The following is a 27658-nucleotide window of genomic DNA, read 5'->3' on the forward strand; positions in this document are numbered from 1 at the left end:
TCAATTCTATTTTCAAAGTCATTTTCTTCTTTGAGACTCTGGATTTCCTTTTCTAATTGATTGATTTTTTTTTCATAATCTTCTTTTTTCTTGGGAGGGTCCTTACTTTTTTCTTCCTCAATCTCAATTTGATTTTTAAAGTTTGTGGGGTTTTTTTTGAGTTCTATAAATTTTTTTCAGGCAGGTAACCATTTAATGATACTCTTTAGGTAGGAGGGGCTTATTTTTACTTTGGGGTCCTCCTGTAAAGATGAACCCAGGTCTTCTCTATTCCCATAGCAACTTTCTATGTTTGGGTTTCTTTTTTGCCTGCTCACTTAAAAAAAAAATCTTACTAATGTAATCTCCTTTAGTCCTAGGGATCTTTCTCTCTAGCTTTGTTTCAGTTTTACCCTGTGGCCTAGAATGTAAAACCAAAACTTCATCATGCTGTAGGTCCTCACAGCCAAGAACTAACTTACCCACTGCTTCTGCACTCACTGAGTGTGCTGGTTCCTTCTTATCCAGAGCAGCATCTCCGTAGCACAGTGGGCCTAGCATTCCTTATCAGCAGAGGTTTACTCAATCTTCTGGGACTCAGACCTCTGACTCCTCATGCAGTCTGGGAGGTGAAAGTTCCTTGGTTCCTCAGACCACCTCTGGACCCACCTAGCCACAGGGCTCCCAGCTAGCAATTTCAAGCAAACTAGCATGAAAGTGTTTACACTTCCTATCAGTTATATATGTCCTGTTGACATATAACATATGGCATATAACCTCTGTCCTGGGGTCTTTATTCATGACTTCTCCAGTTGTCCTAGAAGGAGCTAAGCTCTGTCTCATCTTATTTGTTTTTCACTAGCCTACAATCACTTTGAGGTGCAATTTTGTTTTGTTTGTAGGGGAAATCTGGAGAGGCCGGAATTTTCTTAACCAGAATCCTCTCCCTAGGTTCCTCTCCGCCACTTCTTTTTGGACATCTAAAGCTGGATGACCAGTAGGCATCTTAAATTCAATATGTTAAATCCTCCTTTCTTATGAACTTCCCTTTATTCCTAGGAAAGTGCCACCATCTTCTCTGCTACCAAGGCTTGCAGCCTGGATGTCATCCTCACTGTTTTGCTATCACCACCCTTACAGAGTCAATCTAAGAGATATTTTCATTTTTCTCATTTGTATCCTTACTTCTTCTTCCAGAGTGCTTTTACAAGCCAATATGTATGCCTAGTATAAAGAAAAAATAGTCACCACCAGCTTTATATTGAATATTTCGAAATAGAAATACCATAATCATCTCAAATTGTATATTTCAAAAATAGCACTCATTATCTTTCCACCTAAGTCTATACTATTTTGAACTTCTCTATTTCTATTGAGAGCAGCATGATCTTTCAAATCATTTGGAGTCATCCTCACATCATCACTCTCCTTCATCCCACATATTAAATCAGTAGTGATTTTGCCTAGCTCTCCTTACTTTAAAAATAACCAAAAATATAAATAAGTGAACTACAAGGAAATTAAGGAGTTAGAAAAAATGCTTATAGGAAAAAAAAACCATGCAGAATGTTTTTAAATGAAGCAAAAAAAATATTCTCAATAATCTTTAATAAACTGGTTATTTTTGATAAAGCATAGATGAGAAAGGTGCTATAGAACTAGAGATAGGCAAATACTGTAACATTTTCCAACGAGTAAAAAGGAATTCAATTCATAATTTCATAATTCACATTTTTATGATTATTAACCTTGGTTTCTGGGAAATTTTCAGGATTTCAGTACTAAGAAAGGAAAGAAATAGTTAAGTCAGAAGGATACCAGTTCTTTTATCATATGCCTGGATTTCAGCAAAGACATTTGACAAAACTGTTATACTATTCTTCTGGGCAAGATGGAAAGATGGAAAGATGGCTTAAAATGTGATTATTTGAATTTATGAGTGGTGATCAGTGAACTGAGTTCAACCTAAAGAGAAATAATAAAGTAGTACCTCCAAGCAATTATGCTCAAACCTGGGATGTTCTTCTTAATTAGTGACTTAGATGAAGGAATAGATAACAAATTTGTTAGATTTATAGGGAGGGGCAGCTAGATGATATAATGAATAGAATACCAGAGTCAGGAGGACCTGAATTTAAACTCGAATTCCGACACCTAACACTTATTAGGTGTGTGATCCTGGACAAGCCATTTAACCCCAATTGCCTCAAAAAACAAAAACAAAAAAATCCCCCAAGACAAACAGATTTATAGGGAGTATATCATCATAGACACAGATCTAAAAGGCAAAGCAATCAGCAGCTGTTTGGCTCATATTCCAGAAGCAGAGAGGCATTTAAGTTTCAATTTGTAGCACTGTTATTATTAGGAATAATAATAATAAAGTTCATGTAGCATTTACTATGTGTCAAGTACTGTACTAAGCACTTTTTACAAACCTTATCTCATTTGATCTTTATAACAATGCTGTGAGATAATTATTGTTCTCTTCCCCCATTTTACTGTTGAGGAAACTAAGGCAGACATTGAATGAATTGTCCAAGGTTAAGCAGCTACTAAATGTCAGAGCATAAATTTGAACTATTTCTCCTGATTCCAGGTCCAACATTCTATCCATTGTGCCACCAGTGGCACTGGAATTGTTAGTCCCACACCAAATTGTAGATAAATAGATAGATAGATAGATAGATAGATAGATAGATAGATAGATAGATGCATGCATAAATGGATGGATGGATAAATTATAGATTGGTGAAATTGTGAATAATGAGTGAGTAGTAAGGAGTAAAGAGGAGAGAACTTTATAATAACAGTACTAATGTCAATTTTCCACATTTCATTTTTTAAATATCTATTTCATATAGAATCATGATCTAAATATTAAGAGAAAAATCTTTATTTTGGAGTTTTTTCATTTCAGATGAATTCCTAGAACAATACAAGGAAAAACAAAACAAAACAAAAATTTAGTTTCTAGGAAATCAGACTATATAATCAATATTAAACAGTAAAAAGAAATCCTCCTAAGTTTCTACCTTGAAGATGTATAATAATACCATTTATAGCTCTAAATCATGGGTTTGTATTCTCCATAGTGTATATGAATTGTAATGTAATAAAGGTTACTCAGGCTACAGACATATAATTGTCTGGTAACAGAATTAAGGCAAATAAAATAACCTTGGACAACTAAATTATCTCCAAATTTACCTATTCTTCCATTCTAATGGGACTAATCAAGAAAACATTTTGATTAATGAATAAGGCTTCCTTTCCTAAAACTTGGTGATGAATTGCATTTTTAGGGTAGAGAAAGGAAGAAAAAAAACCTTTATTATATTATGTGGAGAAAGATTAAGTTAAAAAAGTAACATATGGCTCTGCAATTTTTTGGGGGGAAATCTGCATTTAAAGTGTGTCTTTACTGCTCATTAGACAATTGCTGTGGAATGCAAAGAGCACAACTTAGCAGAATGGATAGAACCAGTGAGCTAATGAACAGCAGATGTTAAGCAGTCAAATATAGATTTCACTGTGGCTCCTGAGTCATTTCAGCAACACTTAATTGTGTGATTAGCACCTGAGTCCTTGTTAACAAGCCTTATAGGTCTTGAGAAATATTGACCTGATGTAACTGAGCTCACTCTATTCTCTCAGTTTCATTGCAGAACATTTAAACATGTTTTTATTTTCCAGTCCACTAGAGGGTTGTTTAATAAGCAGAGTGTGCCAGTTTCCCATTAGTCAAGACACAGTCATGCAGAATATTCATTCCTTTGTTCTATTTTGTAGCTCAGTGGGGGGGAGGGGGTGTGGAAGAAATCAAAGAAGTAAAAGGAGTATATTTCTGTAATTTAGTTTTATGTTTATTGGGCAAGAAATGCAAGTCCTCAAATGGAGAGAGACCTCAGCAAAATACATAAAATTGGATAAGTGAAAAGTACACTAAAGTCTTGGATAATTAAGTCACTGGCCTAATTCAAATAATGATCCATCAGGTATATCTATTACTTAAATATTTGCAATCCATCATAGTATCCTGAGTCAAAAACCTTCTATCACATATAAAAACCTACTTATAAAAATGTCTGGTGACTGAGCACTAAAGTGGAAAGAAAGAAAGTGGTCTTTTTAATTAAAAAAATAATTTTTAGTTTAATTAGGGTATTAACAAAAATGCATTGTTTTTGAAAACCTTAATATTCTCTCTGACACTTCAATCAACATTCATTAAGTTCCTATGGTGTTCAGGTATTATAATAAGTTCTGGGTATTAAGAAAGAGGCATAAGACAATTCCTGTCCTTCATAAGCTTACAACATAATGGAAAAACAATATACGAACAAACATGTCCAAAGCAAGCTAAAGACAAGATAAATGATTAATGAAAGAAGGCATTAGAATTAAGAAGGCTTGGGAAGAGATTCTTATAGAAAATAGGATTTCAGCTGGAACTTAAAAAGCTCAGATCATAAAAAATTGACCTGAGTGGAAGAGGGAGAGCATTGAAAGCACGGAGGAATGTCCAGAGCTGAAAGATGGTCTTTCTCATGGAATAACCATTTGGCCAGTATCATTGAACAGAACAGATTGTGTTGAAAAGAGAAGTTTAAGAAGACTGGAAAGACAGGCTATTCCAATAAGAATTTTTAAGTTTTTAAAAGGTTTTCCATAAATAGTTTTATTTGACCCTAACAACAACCCTACAGAACTCATTTAATCCAATTTTACTGTGAGGAAACAGAATCAGAGGTGGTTAACTGATTTGCTCAAAGACAAAAAGCTAGTAAGTACCAGCAAGGGGATTAAAATCAAAATCTTTGTATTTTCAGTTCAAAATGTTGTCCAATATATCAAGGTTTCTCTCAATTATATCTATATAGCATTTCTTTAATTGACCAGTCTAGTAACACTTGCTCCCCCTCCCAAAAAAAGGTAAATGAAATTAGTGTCAGAAGTGGCATCTGAATCTCATCTTCCTCCTGACATCAGGCCCACTTCCTTTGCCCCCTCTAGCACATTGCTTCTTTTTACAAGCTATTTACCAAAAAAGATATGTAATTGAATACAATTTGTATTTTGGCAGAAAAGATTCCTGAACTGCAGGTTTTCAACTGTCAGAACTATTAGATTCATCTGTCCATTCAGTCATTTGATAAAATTATTAAGAACTTATTGTGTGCAGAACACTGAGCAAAGAGCAGCGTGAGATGAAAAGTGTATAAATGGCATGTTCTCTTCCCTTGGAATGAATGGAAGGAAAACATTTTATTTAATGTTTAATATGGATAAAGCGCTATGCTAAGCACTGGTGACACAAATAGAAATCAAGACACTTCTGCTCTTAAGAAGTTTGCATTCTAGGACAATAGCACAATAAGGAAAGTTGGCCCTTAGTAAAGCAGCTTCCATTATTGATCCCATTCTCTGTTCCTGATTTTTTAGATTTCAAAACCATGTATAGAAAGTACCTTCTTTTCCCTGTTTAATTTTACCCTTGCTTTTCACTGCCCTTTTGTGGATTCTTGTCCCTCAGTAAGATAAAGAGTTCCATAAAGACATAAATTGTCTTTTTTGCTTATATTTGTGTATTAGAATATAGTAGCCCCTTAAGAAATATTTCCTTTCTTCCTTCTTTTCTCCCTTTTTTCTTCATTCCTTCCATAATTTTACCCTTTTTTCTCTCTTCCTCCTTCCCCTTTACTAAGAGCCAGTAGATGCACATCTTCTTTGTTTCTAATTTTTTACTATCACAAAAAGTGCTGCTATGAATATTTTAGTGTATATAGGGACTTTTTTATTATTGATCCAAATCTGCCTTATGCTTAACTGAAAATAACAATGGAAATCTTCCCAGATATACTTTATAGTCCCAAGGATACTATTTCTACATTCTCATAGGTATTATGTGTAAGATTGCCAAAAAAAAAACCCAACATATTTCCTAATTGAGTTCTTTTGCACCATGTTAGTAATCATGCATTTCAGATTTTCATTCTTTTTCAACATTTCAGATTTTCATTCTTTTTCAATTTCATATCTGGAAAATTGAGGCATGGAGAGCTAATGAGGCTTAATTAGTATCATTTTGAGGGTTTCTATGCTGAGAAAATCAGAATAAGATACAGAGAGATTTTGTGACCACCAATGCTTGATAAATGTTTTTTTTCCCCTAATTGTGTCTCCTACAATTGTTCTGGGCTATTTTCAGATTAGGGTATAAAATAATTAAATAAGGTTTTTTATCTTTATGCATGTCTTAATCTTTAAACTTTACCGTGAGAGGCAATCTGGCATGGTAGATAGAAAGATCTTCTCAGAGACAAGAAAATCCTATAACAAATCCCACCTCTGACACATAATGACTCTGTATCCCTGAATAAATCATTTATTTCTTAGTGCTCCCAAACAACTCTAAAATTAAAAATTGCAGAGAAGATGTCCATCTGCATTAAATAAGAGCTCAGGAAGCTCATTATGCTGATGAAATCACAGGGCTAGTAAAAAAAAACTATAAATAAAATTTCTCTCATTAAATCTAGAATGCCTTGGTTGACTCATACAAGAATCACTATGCTTTTCTATAGATTATAGGGGACCTAAGCCAAGTTGGATGACACACCAGATGTAATATGAGAGAAAAAAAGAAAGATAAATGTTCCCTTACTTAGGATTGTTTCCTAATTTTTGTAAACTATGTATATGTGATGAACAAATTACACTAAACTAATATGCACCATCTTATGTATAATGATATATATATATATATAGATATAGATATATATATACATCATATATACAGTGAATTCATGTATGGCATTTCCTTTTATTAGTTAAGATTTTTACATGCAATATCACCTTTTATAGATTCAGCTTAACAACAATCACTCATGATTTGACACAGAACTGGACCACTCCAAAGAAACAACTTTCTAATCATTCATCTTCATGCACCTACAAATATATTTCAGTTCAGCACTTGACCGTCACTGTCTAATCACTTTAAATTTATGAATTTGATTTTTCTATGCCAGTTTGAGAAGTGAGAATAGTGCCTATTGCCTTTTGTTTGTGAATCCAGTTAGTAATCAACAAACATAATTTTAATGTATAAATAAATATATATATAATGAACTATGGGCATATATATGTATATACTCCTATATGTATATATAAATTTTATATGTATAGATATATACATATACACATACCTAGATGCACTTAAGCAAGGCCACATCTGTCCTGCTTTAAACGTGAATGGCCATTTAGGGTTATTCAGCATCTGTGGGACAACTGAAATTGTATGACCTTACTCTGGCTCTTAAAATAATCAATACAAGTTTCTGAAAATCTAAATATGTCTCACACATATTAATCTATCAAAAAATCAATGAATAAGCATTTATCAAGCACCTTTTTCTTTTACTGGACCAGTAATTTTATCATTGTAAGATGATAAAAATTTCTCTCTTGAGAAACTTCTATCACTAAAAATTGGCATCAATTCTATAGTATAATTTTAGAAAGTTGACTGAAAGGTTAAATGTCTTGCCCAGCAGCACAGAAAAAGGACTTAAACACAAATCTTTATGATTCCAAGGCTAGTTCTACCCATTATTCCACACTACTTCTCAAAATAATAATAGAATATTTAGTACTTTGAAATTTATAAAGTGCTTTTATACAATATCTCATTTAATTTATGTTGTAATCTTCTGGGATATATACTACAAGTACCATCATCTAAGAGATGAGGAAACTAAGGTTCAGAAATGACTTTGCCATGGTTATAATTAGTAAGTGTAAGGTCTTGAATCCTGATCTCTCTACTCCAATTCCATCCTCCTTACCCATATGCTTAGATTCTTCTCATCCAAGAAACTGTGAAGTGTTCAGTGAGATACTAAGAAGTATGAAACACAATAAAATTGTAATTAGTGAAGGGTGAAGGATTTAGGACTCAAAATTTGGATCAGAGTACTGACACCCAGGGAATCTTACTTCCTCCATTTGGTGACTATTTTCCTTGGATCTAATTACAATGCCTTCCACTAGCCTGTGAGGTAAAATGAGCACTCTGATGATAAATTATCCCCACTGTCCTGTTGCTTCCTGCTAAAGAAGGACCACTTCCCCAAGGCCTACTTTTTCCCTCTCCCTTAATTTCTTCCAGAATAAGACTAGACTTTCTGGGGAAGAATTCACCTTCTCTTCTAGAAAAATATAGCTGTTGTTAGTTTGCCCTCCACCACACCTGCCTCTCCACCCTACCAATTTAACTTGCCCTTGGCACAAAAATTCATAGTTTTGGCTCTGAGACATAATCTCTACCTTCAGAGAACTTTGTCTAGAGAAATAAGACATAAATATATGTAAAGATAACTAATGTGCTCATTATCAAATATTAGAGACAGTGCTTTTATTAAGTACATATGATATGTTAGACATTGTGCTAAGCACTAAAAATATACATTACTCCCCAAAAATATTGGCTATCCTCAAGGATATTACATCCTAATAAGGAAATATGACACATAAAAGGGACCTGGAAATGGAGGAGAGAGAGAATAGGGTAAGGATCTGGCAAAAGAAAAGAAGTCCATAATCAATTGAATCTTCAGTGAGTTGAAGCAGACCTTGAATACTTCTTGAAACAGAGTTCAGAAAAAGGGAGTTAGAAATTACAAGAATGGGCCCCCAGGGCTGAGATTTCTCCAAGGTAGGAAGGTAGCTACATAAGAGCAAAAGTCTGAAGTATAGGGTAAGATATAAATGACAATAAGTTCTTGTGGAAATTCAGAAGAAAAAATATTTGCTGGGACAGTCAGAGAAATGTTTATAGAGGAGAAAGAATTTGATCAGATCTTTGAAATATGGGCCAAATTCAAATAGCTGGATAGAAAGAGAAGTTGCATGTCAAGTAGTTATGAAAGCTATGAACAAAGAGGTTAAAAAAAAACCTCATTATAAATTTGGGGAACAACAAGTAGATCTTTTTTTCTTAAGCAGGGTTTTTTAATTGGAAAAAAATTGATTGTAGCCAGAATATAAAAGTCTTAACTGGGAAGAGGAAAAAGTAGGCCAAACTAAGAAAAAGATGTGATATTTGAGTTAGACTTGAAAAGGAAGAGGTCTACATATTCTTTAAAATAGGAGGGGAAAAGGTGTAAAATATTTAGAGATAGGAATCAATTAATGAGCTTTTATTAAATGCATATTATTTGCCAAGTAATATTCTAGGCAATGGGTATAAAAAGGAAAAGAAATAATCCCTACTCTACTAAGTTAATAAGTAATGTATCAACTAGGGAAAAATGAGAGAATGCTGTTAGAGAATATGAGGGTCTTGAAGAAAATGGAGAAAACTTCAGTTAGTTGATATAGCTAGTGAGCTAAGACATGAGTAAATTGAAATTGAACAGCTTAACGAAGCATCAAGTAAAAGTCCACTTCAAATTAAATAGGATGACTTTATAGTTAGAAGAAGCCAATTTTAGTGTTTTGGTAAACGTCCATTAATTACTAGTTGTATAAACTGCAAAACCAAATGCAAGACTGAGCATTAATCCAAGATTAGATTATGAAAAGTCAGTAATAATTTGACATACCCCCTTCTAAGAGTTGTTACTTAATGTAATTGGTTTTGTTGTTTTCGTTTGTCTCATTTAAAAAAAAATTTTGGAGACTGAATCTTTCTTGCTTAATTTCTAACCTGGGCTATTTCTAATCTAACCTATTCCCCCATAACACACTGGTTCCCCCTTCCCTTCTGTTTGTCCCTCTGCCTCCATCAAAGCTTAGCATATTAGTGTAAGATGTAGTGTAGACACCTAAACAGGTAAACTTATTGTAGTCAGAACGCCTAGCCTCCTAGGAGTTATCCACAACATTTTGTGTCTCAGAAGCAGGGAGAACAGGTGTGTGCCATCATACCAAACTTTAATTTTGCATAGTTCTAAATGGCTCCAAAATTTTTGCCAGGAAACCAAGAGGAAAAATATGGCAAAAATGACTTGAGTAAATGACAATTCAGGTATAAAGAAAAAATGTGACAAAAGTATAGTACAGACTACTTGAGCAGAAGGAAGAATTAAGTAGAAATCTGAAAAACAGATGATGAACCTGAGACACAGCAGGATAATTTAGCATTACAGAGAATGTTTCTTGGTAACCTTTCTATGCCAAAAGATAAGTGACTTAGAAATGTTTGATTTGTAGTAATGATTATTTCAATCTTCAAAAAGCAAAGGAAGTAACTATGTTTATTGCAATTCTGAACCTAATTCTCATTAGCAAGAATAAATTGGTTGCTGAAGTAGAAATAAAATAAACCTTAGATACAAAAACCACTACATCATATAGATTATTACAGTAAGAGAGAAAAAACATAAATAGTGTAACAAGAACCCTGTAGTCTATTTCTTAGCCAGTGCTAAATGGTTTTGATGACCGCTGCTTTATAATATAGTTTTAGATCTGAAACAGCTAGGCCACCTTCATTTGCATTTTTCAATTAATTTCCTTGAAATTTTTGACCATTTGTTCTTCCAGATGAACTTTGTTGTTATATTTTCTAGTTCTGTAAAATAATTTCTTAGGAGTTTGATTGGTATGGCATTGAATAAGTCAATTAATTTGGGTAAAATTGTCATTTTTATAATATTAGCTTGGCCTATCCATGAGCACTTGATATTCTTCCAATTGATTATATATGGCTTTATTTGTGTGGAAACTGTTTTGTAATTGTGTTCATATACAGGAATCCTATATTCTAAAAAGAATATATTTCAAAATGCTCATAAAAGAAATTTAGGATACAATGCACTAATATTTTGAAAGGTAAAGTTGGCCCAAGATTGAAAGAAAACTGTCAAAAATGGAAATTCTATTGCTACAAGCTTCCTTAGGTCAAATGATATAGAGTGAAATGAAAAGAACAGGAAGAAAAATGTATACAATAGCATAAAAAATTTTGAAGGTATCAAAACAGCCCAAAGCAAAGCTTCAAAGTAAAAAATGGTGAATTGGATATAAGTACAATAAAAATTTCTGCAAGAGCTATCAAAAGGATTTCAAATAAGAGATTCAGAGGAAGAATTTGAAAAGAAGAAATGTAACACAAGAAAATTATGAAAAGAGAATCAACTTGGTAAAAAAAAATACTCAAGCAAATAATGAAAAACAGAATTGACTAAATGGTAAAAGAGGACAAAAATTCACTGAACAGAATTCCTTAAAAATGAAAATTGGCAAGGGGAAGCTAATGACTTCAAAATGCATCAAAGAACAGTAAAACAAAGTCAAAAGAATGAAAACAAACAGAAGATAACGTGAAATATTTCACTGGACAAAGAACTAACCCAGGAAATAGATCAAAGAAAGAAAATTTAAAACTTTTGGACTATTTAAAAGCCATAAACAAAAAGTAGCCAAAATATCACATTTCAAGTAATCATAAATGAAATCTGTCCTGATATTCTAGTAGGGTAAAATAGAAATTTAAGGAATCCACCAATCATCTCTTGAAAGAAATCCCCAGTCAAAAATTCCCAGGAATATTATAGCCAAATTCTAGAGTTCCCAGGCAAAGGAGAAAATATTTCAAGCATGCAGAAAGAAACTATTTAAATATCATTGGAGCCACAATCAAAAACATGTAAAACTTAGCTTCCATATTAAAGGAATGAAGGGAATGGAATATGATATTCCAGAAGGATTACAACTAATACCTATCCTGCTAAGATAGTATTAATTCTGAAAGATTTAAGAACTCTCATTAGCTAAGTGATTCTACAGGACCAATAAGGAAAAATTCTGCTTTACATGTAACTGGGAGTGGGGGGATAAAATATTTATAACTTTGGAGGAAAAAAATCCTGCATAGCTCACATCAGAGAGACAAGGGACTAATATGCAGACTCAAAAAACACACTTTTGAATGTGGGCAAATATGAGAATCTGTTTTGTTTGACTGTGCTTATGTGTTATGAGGAGTGGTTTTCTTTTTGTTTTTCTTTCTCCTCTTTCTTTCTCTTTCCTTCTTTCATGTGAGTGAAGGGGTGATGAAGGGAAATACTTGATAATTTGTAACGCTAAGCTAATTTATGTTAAAAGCTTAATAAACGTTGTTCTTGATTGAAAAAAAAGAAGGGAAAGGAAGGAAGAAAAGGAAAGGGAAGGGAAAGAAAAAATCAACTAAGTAAGGCAGCTTTGAAAGCTACATGTTGAATTTATTGTATAAGTTTAAGAAATATAAGCTTTATATAGTAGGAATACAGTTTCACACAGACATCTTTCTCTGTCATATTACATATATGGAACTACTGATTTTATTTCATGTTTCTCAAATTCAAAATAAAAATAAAAGAATGGCATTCTGAAATATAAGCACAAATTCTTCCAGTGAAAAGAAAAAATGGGGAGCTGCTTGAAAAGACACACACACACACACACACACACACACACACGCAACATTTCAGCAAACTCAGAATTTTTTAATGTATAAAAAATAGTAAGGACAAGAAACTGAGGATGAATGAAAAAATTCCTTGAACTCATAAGAAATGTTGCCATTATTCTCACTTCCCAATTGACATAGAGGAAACAAATTTACAGAGTTGAGGTTGCTTATCATAGACAAGTACAATAAAATATACTTCTATGTGTATGAAGATGAATGAAAAGAAGACAAATGTTTCTCTCTGATGGATTGTCAGACTTTGAGTAAAATGGGATCTATGTAAGGTGAACATTGCATGTAAAAAACTGCTCTAATAAACAGAAACATCATAGAGGATATTGATATAACACAGTTCCCTCAGCAACCATAGTGCTAATTTACCAAATCAAGAAACAGATCCACAAGGGAAGGAACATTTATCTTTCTTTTTTTTGTCTCATATTCCACCTGATACACCATCTAAGTTGGTTTATATTCTCTATCATCCACAGAAAAGAATTATGATTCCTGTATGACTTGATCAAAGAGTTCTAGATTTAATTAGAGGAAAATTATTCATAGTATTTTTTACTAGCCCTGTGATTTCATCAATATAAGGAGCTCCCAGTGAGGAATTTTCTCTACCAATACAGGCATTTCTTATGCAATTTACAATTTTAGAGAGTTGTCTGGGGACACTAAGAGACTGAGTTACTTGCTCAGGGTCAGAGAGCCATTATGTGCCAGAGGCAGGATTTGAAGCCAGATTTTCCTGACTGAAAATAGTTCTTATTTACCATACTATGCTTTCTCTTACAGTATCTACTAAAATCAATTTATTCAGATAGGGTATTTATTAATTTGCTAACCTGAATATAATTTAATAGCAATTACAGGAGATATAATCCAGGACAGCAAAGAGAACAACCATAGAATATTGCTCTGAATTCAGCATTTTAATTTCCCTCCAGAAGCATGCAGTAATTGCTACTCTGGCCAGTGGATACAACATGTACAAATATAAAAAATATTATAGATAGATAAATATAAAAGTATTTTGTGAGGAAAGAACATAAATCTAAAACAAGGGATAATCTATTAGTAATAGACCATAAATTCCAGACATAAGAATGGAAATACTAAAAGGAGACAAGCAGTAATAGAGAAGGTAGCTTTGGCCTAGGCAGCCTATACTTCACAATATCTGAGAGTAAAAGTGGCAAAGAAATATATTTCAAATGGATTTAAGGGAAAACCCTAACCAAAATAGACTAGGTTGCCAAGAAACATAGTTGGTTCCACTTACTGTATGTATGTGTATATGTATGCATAGATGTATTTATTTATATACTTGTATATATCCATCTATCTATATCTAATATGTATATAGATATAAAGAGATACACACACACACATTTAGTTGTTATTAATCATTCTCAGAGATCTAAAATGACATCACTATGTTGTAGCCAAGAGATGATATATCCGGCTGTGGCTGATATGAATCAGATCTATCACAAGTTAAGCACAAAATGGTTCATATAAATATTTGGAGTGTAGATGTTGATAAGATGGAGCGGAGATGTCTACAAATTTGCTTATCTCATGTTTCTTTTGAGCTACTGCAATTCTGTTTAATTCATAACGCTAAGTATCTTTATTGATACAGGCACACTATGCTGTGTAGTCCTCTCCCATCTTTCATAATCAATTCAAAAGTTCTTCAGAGAAATCTTGAGTGTTCCTGACTTCCATGTGAGCATAATGGTAAGCACATGAGGTCTTGTTTGATTATTTCTTTCAATTATTGCAGAATATCCTATATCAAATATTAATAATTATTTCATAATGTATCTTAGAATTTTACATTTAGAATTTTCATAATTATAGGTAGAACAAAATTTTTATTTTGTAATACATAATTGTAAGAGCTTTTGAGACTAAATGTTATCATATTAATTATTATAGTCAATAAGTAAATAAAAATCATATTGAATAGTATACTACTAAACTAAGTTGAGGGATAACAACATATTTTGTTGTTGTTGAAAAGTGTTAGTGAAACAAAAATTATTGAGAACCAATGCTCAACTCAGCAAACGTTGAGTTTGTTTGTCCTACTTGTATCCAAGGGTACCAGAAAAGCTTCTATTAAATGCCTTGCTGGCTTTTGCACCAAAAGAAAAAAAATGGCATTAGTTTGAATACAATGTGTTTTTTATTTTATTTCTATTTTTTTACTGTGAACTTAATCATCAACAAACATTTAAATGTACAACAAAGAATAAAAAAGATTATATAAAAACCTATTACATGGTGTGTCTTTTCAAAAATATAGGCACTATATTTAATAAGCTTGGTAACAAATTTATTCCTGTTGTGTTCACTTCTGTATTTCTTTGCTTTATATTTTCAGTGATTTATTGATGTACTTTTTCTCCCCAATAACTGTTTTGTTTCCAGTGAATTCTCATTTACCACTTCTAACTCTTTTTAAAAAATGCTAATGAAGCATTCCTCTCTGCCTCTTGTCTCTTGTCTTTCTAGTAGGGGTAGGGATGGACTTGTGGACATTGGAATTGCTAGAGAGGAAATTCCTTGTAACAAAGTACATCAGAAACTGTTCGGTAACTAATAATCTTGAAATGTTTCCTAAAACATTGAGAAGTTAAGTGATTTGTCAAAGATAATATAGCCAGTATATGTTGCAGGTAAGATTTGAACCCAGAGTTTCCTGACTCTGAGGTCAACTCTCTATCCACTATGATAATATGCTGCTTCTTCATGACTTTCATATTCTGAGGCAGGGAGTATAGGAGTTGATAACTAGGCAGATCATGGGACTGAAGTTTCATTGTTGTAGAGAATTTTTAGTGACAAAACTCCCTCTCCCAAGGCAGTTCTGCAACTTATATAGAGCTGCCCAGAACACAGAAGAAAAAAAAAAACTTGCCATCCAGTTCTCTATTCCTATGTCATATTGCTTCTAATGTCTATAATAAAACACTTCTAAATTTTGTCAAGTATTGGTCATATTATATGTGGTTTTTTTCTTGTTTTCTTCTAGGAAAGAAGGTAGAAGGGAGAATAGGGATCTTCATTTGAAAATTTAAAAAAAACAATTCAAAAAGAACTGGAGTCAAGTTTATTGACTTCAAAATATTTTTCTTCTGCCTCTTATTGAGAATCAGATCAACAGTGCTAGTCTCTAGACTTCTCAAACATTTCACAGTCTCTAAGTTTCTCAAAGATTGCATCTTGCAGTTCTACCTGCCAATTCTTTCAAAATTGTAGAATGTGTTTTATCTGAGCTTGATGACTTGAAGTTATTGAGGAAAAACTCCTCAATTATTCTATGCATTATTAATAAAACATATATTTAAGATGCCTTGACAGGGGTGGAAGAAGGAATAGAAAGGTCCTGATAGCGTGTGATTTCTTTTTTTAATTTTTAATAATTGCTTTTAATTTCCAAAATACATGCATAGATAGTTTTCAATATTCACCCTTGCAAAACCTTGTGTTCCAAGTTTTTGAAACTTGGAAGGAACTCTTCCTTCCCCTCCACCCACCCTAGACAGCAAGTAATCCAATTTATGTTTAATATGTGCAGCTCTTCTCTACATATTTCCACAATGATCATGCTGCACAAGAAAAATCAGATCAAAAAGGGGAAAAAATGAAAAAGGGGAGGAAGTAAGTAAACAACAGCAAAACAAAGTACAAATACTATGTTATGATCCCCATTCAGTCCCCCAGTCCTTTTCTGGAAGGAGATGGCTCTCTCTATCACCAGTCCACTGGAATTAGCCTGAATCATCTCATTGTTAAAAAGAACCAAGTTCATCAGAGTTGACAATCACATAATTTTGTTGCCACTGTATAACATGTTCTCTTGGTTCTACTCACTTCAGTTCATGTAGGTCTTTCCAGACCTTTCTGAAATCATCTTAGCAAAAAATTTCTTATTTTTTTTATTTTTAAAGGAAACTTTAAATAAATACAAAACATTCTTCTTTAACAAATAGCTCAACTTTAAAGGTGAAATTTGCATACTTTTATCTATTAAATCAATACTAAGAGAAAAACAGACTTGAAATATCACCTTAAGTAGGAAAAATGAAAGAATTTTGTCTTCCAAAGAATAGTAAAGACTTAATAAGGTGAAGAGACCTCTGGTTACTTAATTATTTTTGAACATAGACTAGCAAAGATACTAACTTTAGTAAGTTAGTGTTTAATAAGTTTAGTGTTACATAGCTACGTGTTTGCTGTGTGATTCTATTTTGATGAATAAAAATGTCATGTCCCTAAGGCATCCTTGTAGTCAAGAAGATCTCACATGCTAACCAGATTTTCAAAACAACTGTGCTGCTTACAATGCAATAATTAGTTGGTAGCAAAACTGAGTGCTAATTTCATGTAAGAAATTTATGTTTATATAAGAAAAGACAACTTATGATGGTCTTTCTTTTTCTTGTAATTCACTGTGAATAGTTCAGCAGTTGTCAAGCTTACAACTGTATATAATGTAATCATCCAGATAGAAAATGAAAAATGCAACCAAATATCAAGACATTTCTACCATTTAAGATCAAATGAGCACATATCCATTCAAAAAATAGTAAAAAAAAAATTTCAATTTTGATCTGTACATTTGTCCAAGTAATAAATAAAGGAAAGTTCACTGATTTGAGAATATCAGAAGATCTGGTTTAAATGCTGTCTCTGCTACTCACTAGGCTTTTTTTTTTTAACATCATCTAATACTAGGAATGCTATCTACAGAAATAAAAAAAAGAATTAAAAGACTACACAAAGGCAAAAAGAAATCAAAATGATCACTTTTGCAAATGAGATGATGGTCTACTCAAAGAATTTGACATTAAAATAAAATTTCATTGAAATGTATTTTAGCAAAGTAGCAGAATATAGAATGAACTCATAAAATGATGAGTCTTTTGCATATTACAAAAAAACCTCAATAAAAAAGAAAGAAAATTCCCTTGAAAATAACTACATTACATATGAAATATTTGGGTATCCACCTACCAAGACACATACAGAAACTATATGAATATAAATATAAAGCTCTCTTTATAGAAATTAAGATAGACAAAACAATTGGAGGGATGATTAATTCCTCATGTTTGGCTATTTCCATTATGCTAAAAATGTTAATACTTTTAAAATCAACTTGATTATTCAGTGTCACATCAAACTAACAAAGTGTTGCTTTGCTTGCCTAGTGAAAAGTATTAATTAGCTTCATCTAAAGGAACCAGAATCAAGAATATCCAAGGAAATAATGGGGAAAAGGAGGCTAGCTGTTCATGGCAGTATTGAATTATATTCAAAGAAATAATCATTATGACTATTTGGTATTAATTTAAAAACAGAAGATAAGGAACAGATTCAAAAGCAAAAAAAAAAAAAACATCCATGACATTTTGAAAGCAAAGTATATAGAATGCTGAGCCTGGACGCTGGAAGATGTGAGTTCAAATCTGACCTCAGCTATATACTAGTTTATTATCCTGAGAAGTCAATTAACCTCTATTTGTCTTAATTTTCTACTTTTCTAAACTATACAGTGGGAATAATATCATCTACATTATTTGTAAAGCACTTAACATAGTGCCTGGAATATTGTGGGTACTTTACAATTATTATTATTGTTGTTGTTGCTATTGCCATAAATATTATTTAGTATTTAATTTAAAAAATAAAGTCTCTAAATTATGGCAGTACTTACTATTCCACAAAAACTACTGGGCAAACTGGGAGGGAAGGAAAGTCCACCAGAAATTAGTTTTAGACAAATGCATTACATCAAACAACACAATAATCTTCAAATAGATACTTGAACTAAATACAAAATGTCACATCATAAACAAATTTTAAAAATAGTGTAATGCTATATCTTTCACAATTATACACAGGGGAATTGATGAAATAAACCAACAGACAAGATTCTAGAAGATTAAAATGTACAATGTTGGCCATATAAAATTAAATTTTTACATAAGCAAAAGAAAGAAGGAAAGAATCCAAATATATAAAAATATTCATAGTAATACTTTTTATTGAACAAAGTGAAAATTAAGGTAGTGTTCATCAATTGGGAACTGGATGAATAAACTTTGAAGAATAATAATAACAAATAGTCAACATTTATATAGTATTTACTATGTGCCAGGCACTGTTCTAAGTGCTTTACAATAATATATATCTCATTCAATCCTCACAACAATCCTTCAAAGTAGAATTATTATCCTCATTCTACAGATAACAAAATTGAGGCAAACAGAGATTAACTGCTTTGCCTAGCTAGTTTGGTATCTGAGTTCAGATTTGAAATCAGATCTTCTTGATTAAATAAAATAAAATATTACAAAGAGATACCTGCAAAGATTTGTGTGAACTGAGATAAGTAAATTTAACAGAATTAGGAGAGAAACTTATACAATTATCATAATATTGTAAAGAAAAACTTTAAAATACTTAAGAGATATGATTCTAGAAGACAAACAACAAATCAGGTTTATAATCTCTTGAGAGAAAAGAGATTAGTGGTCCCTGTCCCTATCCTTTTAATTGTGGTATTAAATGATTATTCCTAGTCATTTTTTCAGTTGCCACAAAATAGTTGTAACTGATTTGGAACAACATTGTCATTAAAGCATCCAATGTGGAAGGTATAATTAGATTATTGCTCATATCCGTTAAGCAAGATAACAGATATGCCTTACGCCTTATAAATTAAGGACCAAATTTTTTTCACACTTAAGGTCTCTTTGAGCTCCATATAAATGTGTATTTCATCACAGTCAGGAAATTTATATGGGCCAAGGGACTTGAAATCTGTTTCTTTTTTTTCCCCTTCATTCCAAGTAATCCTTCTTGGCAAGACTACCCCTGTGTCTTAGTAAGAATTTATTTAATTTTTAGAAGTTGGCAGAAAGGAGGCACTTCGTGTTAAGGAGAGGATGCTTATTGAATTATAAAAGCTTAAGTGCTGTTCTCTGTGGCAGTACAATGACTCCACCCAGCCATGCCTAGCAACTATGTCTTAGATTTTGTCTGAGGCATGGACTCTTTTTTGTGGGTTATGACTGGGAAAGCTGTACAGAATGCTCAGTCTGTCCTAATACTTTTTATCTTTCACTTAGATAACTTATAAATAGAAACATGTACTATCCCAATAACTTAACTAGTACAATAAGTATGCCATAATGAGCCAGTGAATGTACTATATTAAATCCCCAAAAGGTTATCTCCCTATTCTTGCAGGATTTACTTCTGATACTATGAATGGTGTGGGTAATTCTTTCAATAATTCAGTATGCAACCAAACTTTTCTTCCTTTACCTCCAGGTTAGTAGTCAATTTATAATGTTGCTGTGGCTACATAGACTACAGATAAAAGACCTATGACATACCTAGTGAAATGTGTCATGACAATTGTACTGCCATAATAGAAGTCTGACAATAAAACTTTCTTCACACATACTCAGTTGCTGAAATATACATTTTTATAGAATTATTTTCTTCTATTTGATTTTGTATCTAAATTAGTTGGTTATATGATAATATCTCAGTGTATTAATTATATTAAAAGTTCATTTGAGGTTAGCTAGGTGATACAGTGGATAGAGTGCCATCCCGGGAATCAGGAAAATTCATCTTCCTGAGTTCAAATCTAATCTCAAATACTAGCTGTGTGACCAGGGGCAAGTCACTTAACCCTGTTTGCATCAGTTTTCTCATCTGTAAAATGAGCTGAAGAAGATAATAACAAGTCACTCTAGTTTCTTTGCCAAGAAAAGTCCAAGTAGGGTCACAAAGAGTCAGACATGACTGAAAAACAATAACTTCTTTATTTTAGAAAAATATCAAAAGACCTGGAGCAAATAGTGAAAAGTGAAGTGAGCAAAACTAAGAAAACATTGTATATAGTAATAGCAATATTGTTCTAAGAACAACAGAGTTATTGTGAGTATTATAAATACTCAAAAGGACCTATGAAGAAAAATGTTATCCAACTCTAAAGAAAGAACTGATAAAAAATACTTACATATAGCATGTTTGTTTGTTTGTTTTGGTGGTAGTGGTTATTGTAGGTTTTTTTCCCCTTGAGGCAATTGGAATTAAGTGACTTGCTACAGGAAAACATAGTTAATTAAAGTTTCTGAGGCTGAATTTGGACTTAAGTCCTTCTGATTACAGAACCAGTGCTATCCATTATATCACCTAGCTGCTCAGTATGAATCAATAATCTCTCTCTCTCTCTCTCTTTCTCTCTCTCTCTCTCTCTCTCTCTCTCTCTCTCTCTCTCTCTCTCTCTCTCTCTCTCTCTGTCTCTCTGTCTCTCTCTCTCTCTCTCTCTGTCTCTCTCTGTCTCTGTCTCTGTCTCTCTCTGTCTCTCTCTCTGTCTCTCTCTCTCTCTCTCTCTCTCTCTCTCTCCTCTCTCTCTCTCTCTCTCTCTGTCTCTCTCTCTCTCTTTCTCTCTCTCTGTTTCTCACACACATATCTGTGTCTAATATTAGCTTTTTCTGATGCAGGGTAAGGAGGCAGGGAGAAAAAAATAAAAAAAGTATACCATAAACAACAAAAGAAAATTCAGAAGGAAGCACAGAAAAACAAGATTGCTTTGAAAATGATATGTAGTATATATATAGTAGTAATGATATGTAGTATATATATATAACACAGGTTTAAAAAAAAGGAAATTGAAATGGATATTAAAGATTTCATATTGAATCTCTCTTTGTGTTATATTGTATATATGGAAAATTTTAATGTCTTTTTGTATTTAAATTCAAAATGATTTTTAAAAAAAGATTGTTTTGGTTCTAAAAGAAGTAAACAGATAATACAATAGAAGAGACATAGGACTTGGGGTCAGGAAGATCTGAGTTTGAATTCTCCCTCATTTATATGATTCCTCCCTAATTATGTGATTCATGGCAAGCTTTTAATTTCTTTATGTTTGGAAAATGTGGATAATAATAGCAATACAAAACATGTTATAAACCTTAAAATTTTATATAAATATTAGTTATTTTAATTATATATTATAAATGTTATTGTTATTATGAAAAAATATATAACTGTGACTAGAAATGAAAGGTAGAAGACATATGTGTTTACTCGATCTGAATTGGCATATTTCTGATGAGTAATTTCCTCTAAAAATACATACAAATACCATCTCTGCGAGGTAAAATCTTAGAGACTTATCTAAAGAACAAAGAAGTTGGTTGCCTTGCTTGCACTCACACAGCCAATATATGTCAGAGGTAAGCTTGAACCCAAGAACCAAGGTCTTGTTAAAGAGCCAACCATGTTCATTACCTGGCCTCTTCATAGACTCACAAAGGCATAAGTATCAGCCTATAAATATGCACAGATATAGTCATCATAGCACTTTTAAGTAAAAATCCTAGAAACAAAGTTAGTGGCCACCAATTAGAATGGCCAAACATATTATTATGTGACTGGGATGGAATATTATTGTATTATAAGAAACAATGATTATGCATGGGAAAACTTATAGGAATTGATGAAGGGTAAAGTAAGTAATACCAGGATAAGAACATACACAATGGCTAGAATAATATACGTGAAACTGAATACTAAGTAATTGTAATAACTAATCTTGACCCTAAAGAAGAAATAGGAAAACAACCTTTTCTTTTTGGTAGATAAGTAATTACCTATAGTCATGGGATGTTGCCTGCATTACCAGAAGAGATCACTGTGAATTTCACTTAATTGTCAATGTCATTGTGTCAATGAATTTGACTTAATTGTTTTTTCTCTGTTAGAAAATAATATAGGGAGTTAAAATATCTAGAAATTGTGATATAAAAGCAATGTGTATCACTAAACATTCTTAAATATCATTGATTTTTATATATTCTGATTCAAATTTACTGGGATTTTTTTCTTCCTAATGAGAACAAAAACTCCTTAAAAGAGTTCCATTTAACAATCAATCACTAAATATAAACAAAAAAATTGATTAATGAATAGATAAATGAAGATTCTATGTAAGCCAGATTTTGACATTCAGTCGGATGGATATCCCATAAAGATTGTCCATCAGAACATATACTGTAGACAAACTATGAATTGATAATAAGCTGGGCCCACTACTAAATAAAAAAAAATAATAGATTAGATTACATTTAATAAATAGCACCAAATTCTGGGTCATGTCAGCAATAAGATGGAGAATTAGACATTTTCTCTGTTTTCTGTGACCTCTCAAACCTCTCTAAAACTGAAATTATGCCCCAAAGATAAAGCAACTTCAGCTGTCTTCATGGCTTAAAATACCTAGAATCCAAAAATATGTTTAAATAAAATAAAACCATGAACTGATATTCACTGACTCTAAGATCAATCAATATTCCTTATTTAACTCCCACACTACCAGAAGTAAAGCTGCACTAAAAGACTCAAGGATACAATACAGGTTTATAGCAAAACCCATCTCCATCTCCCAGTCTTCCCTCTCTCTTTTCAATGCCATATAGAATCCAAACAGATTGCAGAAATTTGCCCTAGCCTTGAGTCATTCAGATAACCTCATAGCATCAATGCTGCAAACCTTTGAACTGTCATTTCCAGGAAGGACCACCCAGCAGCATAAGCATAGTCAAAGCTTGACCAACAATCCCATAAAATCAGCAAGAGCTAGAGTGGACAACCCTGTAATACCAGAGCTACAAAGCTCTGTTTCTGAGGCAAAGTGCTGAAGAATAGAAAGATCAGGACAAGACTTAGTAGAGGATATTATTTTGGTTGTCATTCATTCTTGATGAGGACCAAAATGATAACACTATTTGAAGTCAAGGATATTGTGACTGATCACAATAGGGTACAATAGGTAGGCCACAAATAGTCCATATGGACATTCGGAGTGAAATTGTCTCTAAATATTTCTTTAAAACTAATGCTATTCTGCTTTGTTCACAGAGCACAGCACCTTATTTAATGTGGGCATATGATACTGGACAGTCCTTTGCCAGTATCTTTCATTTTATGCAATATATTCCAAAGTTCTTCAGAGAGACCTTGAGAATGTCCTTATATCACTTCTTCTGACCTTCATGTGAATGTTTATCTTCTGTGAGTTCTCCATAGAATAGTCTTTTAGGCAAATACATATTTGACATTCGAACAATGTGGGCAGCTCACTGCAGTAGAGTTTGAGAGCAAACACTGCAGTAGAGTAATAGAGTAGAGAGCAAACTCTGCAGTAGATTTAGAACACTTGGCAATTTAGCTCGATAAAGGACCTGAAGATCCAGTATCTTAACTTGCCAGGTGTTCTTCAGAGCCTTTCTAACACAAATAGAAACAATTCAGCTTCTTGGCATGGCATCATTATTCTGTCCAGGTTTCTTCACAGGGTACACCAATGAGATCATCATAATTCTGTAGACATTTAGTTTGAGAGGCAGTCTAAAACCCCTTTGAACTGTCATTTCCAGGAAGGACCACCCAGCAGCATAAGCAGAGTCAAAGCTGGACCAACAATCTCATAAAATCAGCAAGAGCTAGAGTAGACACTTTCCTTTGGAGACTCCCAGACATGAACAAACTCTGGCAATGCATGAATCAACTTCATCAAATATTGTACATCCCTGGAATAAATACTGCCAATGTAAGTAAATTTATCCACTGTATTCAAAATTTCTTCATTTGCTGTAACTAATGGTTCCATATATGGATAGTGTGGGTGCTGCCTAATGGAGAACCTGTGTTTTTTTTTTTTTTTTAGTCTTAATTGTTAGGCAAAATTAGCACAAGCAGCAGAGAATTAATCCATACTTTGTTGCATCTCAGCCTCTGAGGCTACACTGAGTTCAGAATCTTCTGCAAACAAAAAACAAAATATGCATCAATTTTCCCTCTACTTTTGTCTTGGCTTGTAGCCTTTTCAATTAAAATATAAAATACATATTCAATTAAAAATAATTTACCATCAGTGCAATAATTTTCTTTATTACCACTTTTGTCCTCACTAAAGGCATTAGATAATATTGCTGAAAGAATTATACTGAAAAACATGGGATCAAACTCATGATTTTGCTTCATTCCATGGTGACTGGGAAATATGCAGGAATATCATCTGTTATGCAGAATTTGTGCAAGTTGTCATGAAATTGACAATACTGATAATTTCTCCAGGCAACCAAATTTGGACACAATTTTCCATAAGTCTTCATAACTGATAGTATGGAAGGTCTTGGTCAGATTAGCAAACAATGTATACAGACCTCCATTCTGTTCCTGGAATTTTTCCTGGAGTTGTCAAGCAACAAACAGCATATCAATTGTTCTTTAGCATTTTCTGAAGTCATACTAGCTCTCAGGTAGGTAATCATCTTCCAGGTGAGTGATCAGCCTATTAAAGAGTAGACTGGCAAGAAACTTGGCAACAATAATTAAGAGAGATCCCCCCCAATTTGATTGTCAATATTATATGAAGGGTGAAGAAGAGACCTTTGCAACACTTCCCTATTCTGAAGGACTCTTCCAGCTGGGCTGTATTCAGCTAGGACCAGTTCTAAATACCCAAAAGTCACTGGGGGCAAATAGGCTGGTGAACTGTGAATTGCAGAGCATGAGAAAAGGTTGAGGAGCTTTGAGAACCAATTCCCAGGAAAGCACAATTGAGGGTGAGAGTGAGCAATAAAGAAAATAAGGCATGGGGAGACTTAATTTATCAAAAATTTCAGGAAGAAGTAAACCAGATCACCTTGAACATAAATGGATAAATCATCAGGAAAAATAATAACACTGAAAGGAAATAAGGTTTCTAGATCCTGAAAAGAAGTTCAGGCTTCTATGAATAAGTACTGCAAAACAAAGGAAAATTAGCTAACATTTGATGAGACAGAGGACCCTGCAGAATTTGATGAGAACATGAAATTATAACACAACATACTTGAGTGGTTCAAAAAAGAAGTGAGAATTTTGAGAGCAGAATTTATTTCCCACACAACAAAAATAAGGGACAAATTAGGAAAACTGGAATCTGCAATGGCAAACCTAACCAAAGAAACAAAAGAGATAATAATAGATTAAGAATATAAATACACAGAAATAAAAGACAATCTAAAAGAAAAGCAAAAGAAACAAATTACATGATTACATAATTATAGAAGCAAAATATAATATCTTTTTAAAGTTGCATAAAGACAACCTAAGGAACAAAAGCAACATGATCTAACAGAAAGTAGGTTAGACTCAGAATCAGAATAACAGTGTTGAAATTCTGCTTCAGCTATTTACTAACTATATGAGTTTGGATATATCTCTCTATTTTGTTGAGTCTTAATCTCATCTATAAATTGGTATAATATTTTCAAGACCCATCTCACAAAGCTGTTACTAGGATATGATTAATATTATTATATCATATCTACTATATGCCAAGAACTGTGGTATTTTTCAAAAATTATTGCATTTGATCTTCACAACAATCCTGAGATGTAGGTGGTATTATCTCCATTTTACAGCTGCAGAATCTTGAACCAAATAGAGAGCTTAAGTAAATTGCTCAAATTCATATAACTAGTAAGTGTTGAAGGTGAAACTTGAACTCAGTTCTTCTTGACTCCAGATCCAGTACTCCCCTATGCCATCTATACAGCTTAAAAAAAAAAAGAATGAAAATATAAACAGGCAATTTAAATATTATTATTATAGAGAGAATGAGCTATCAATGTCAACAAATATTTATTTAGACCAATAATGTAGTAGATAAAGTACCAAGCTTGAAATTTACTAACTATGTGACATGAAGCAAGTCATCTAATTCTGTTTGCTTCAGTTCCTCATCTGTAAAATGAGTTGGAGAAGGAAATGGCAAACCACTCCAGTATATTTGCCAAGAATACCCCAGATGCAGTCATGAAGAATTGTTCACAACTGAAAAATGACCAAACAACAAATATGCTGTGCTAGGGACTTGAGTTCCAAAAGAGATTTTTTTATAAACAGCTCCTGCCCTCATGAAGTTTGCATTTTATGGGATAAACAACATGTACACATATACATGTTATATACATGCATATATATATACATATATATGTATATATATATATTCGTGTGTGTGTAAATTCAAGATCACTTCAGAGCCTGACACTAGCAGCTAGGAAGATCAGAAAAAAATCTCCTGAAGAATTGATGGTTGGATTGAGTTCTGTAAGAATCTAGGAATTCTAAAACTCACAAGTAAGCAGGGAGTACATTTGGGGACAATATGTGCAAAAGTATAGATACAGAAGATGGTCTACTCTGCTTGAGAAAGCATAAGATTTGAAATCAGTTGTTTTTAATAGGGAAAGTATAAACAGGATATTCATTGAGGATAGAGTAGCCTGAATAGAGCAGAATATCACAGTTAGGGGAATAGAAAGCCTAAAGATAGCCAGACAACAAATATTGAAAACCTTAAGCAAAGATTTTAGGATTAGAAGATTTAGAGTTGGGAGAGACAAAAGAGATTATTTAGCCCAGAGGTTCTTAACCAGGAACCTATAAACTTACTTTAGCAGTAATAGTAATAGTAACAATAGTAATAGTAGAAGTAGTAGTAGTAGTAGTAGTAGTAGTAGTAGTAGTAGTAATAGTAGTAGTAGTAATAGTAGCAATAGTAGTAGTTAATAGTAGCAGTAGTAGTAGTAGTTAGTAGTAGTAGTAATAGTAGCAGTAGTAATAATAATAGTAGTAGTAGTAATAGTAGCAGTAGTAGTTAGTAGTAGTAGTAGTAATGGTAGCAGTAATAGTAGTAGTAGTAGCAGTAGTAGTATTAAATAATAGTAGTAGTAGTAGTAATAGTAGTAGCAGTAATGGTAGCAGTAATAGTAGTAATAGTAGTAGTAGCAGCAGTAGTAGTAGTAGTAATAGTAGTAGTAGTAGCAGTAGTAGTAGTTAATAGTAGTAGTAGTAATAGTAGCAGTCGTAGTAATAATAGTAATAGTAGTAATTAGTAGTAGTAGTAATAGTAGCAGTAGTAGTTAGTAGTAGTAGTAGTAATAGTAACAGTAATAGTAGTAGTAGTAGTTACTAGTAGTTAGTAGTAGTAGTAGTAGTTAGTATTAGTAGTAGTAGTAGTGGTGGTGGTGGTGGTGATGGTGATGGTGATGGTAGTTGTTTTAATATTTTAACATAATTAGTTTCCTTAAGAATCCTACCTATTGTGTGTATGAATTTTTA

General features: G+C 32.7%; 1 long non-coding RNA gene across 1 annotated transcript in view; it reads left to right on the forward strand.

Annotated features, from left to right (window-relative positions):
* Positions 1-72: 72 nt before the first annotated feature.
* LOC141565990 (uncharacterized) overlaps positions 73-27658 on the forward strand; it is a 100400-nt gene continuing 72814 nt past the window's right edge. The window contains exons 1-2 of the long non-coding RNA XR_012489197.1: positions 73-14185; positions 23923-24095. This is a non-coding gene — a long non-coding RNA (uncharacterized LOC141565990). The remainder of the gene's footprint in view (positions 14186-23922; positions 24096-27658) is intronic.

The sequence above is a fragment of the Sminthopsis crassicaudata genome, chromosome 4, assembly GCF_048593235.1.
Source record: "Sminthopsis crassicaudata isolate SCR6 chromosome 4, ASM4859323v1, whole genome shotgun sequence".
NCBI lineage: Eukaryota > Metazoa > Chordata > Mammalia > Dasyuromorphia > Dasyuridae > Sminthopsis > Sminthopsis crassicaudata.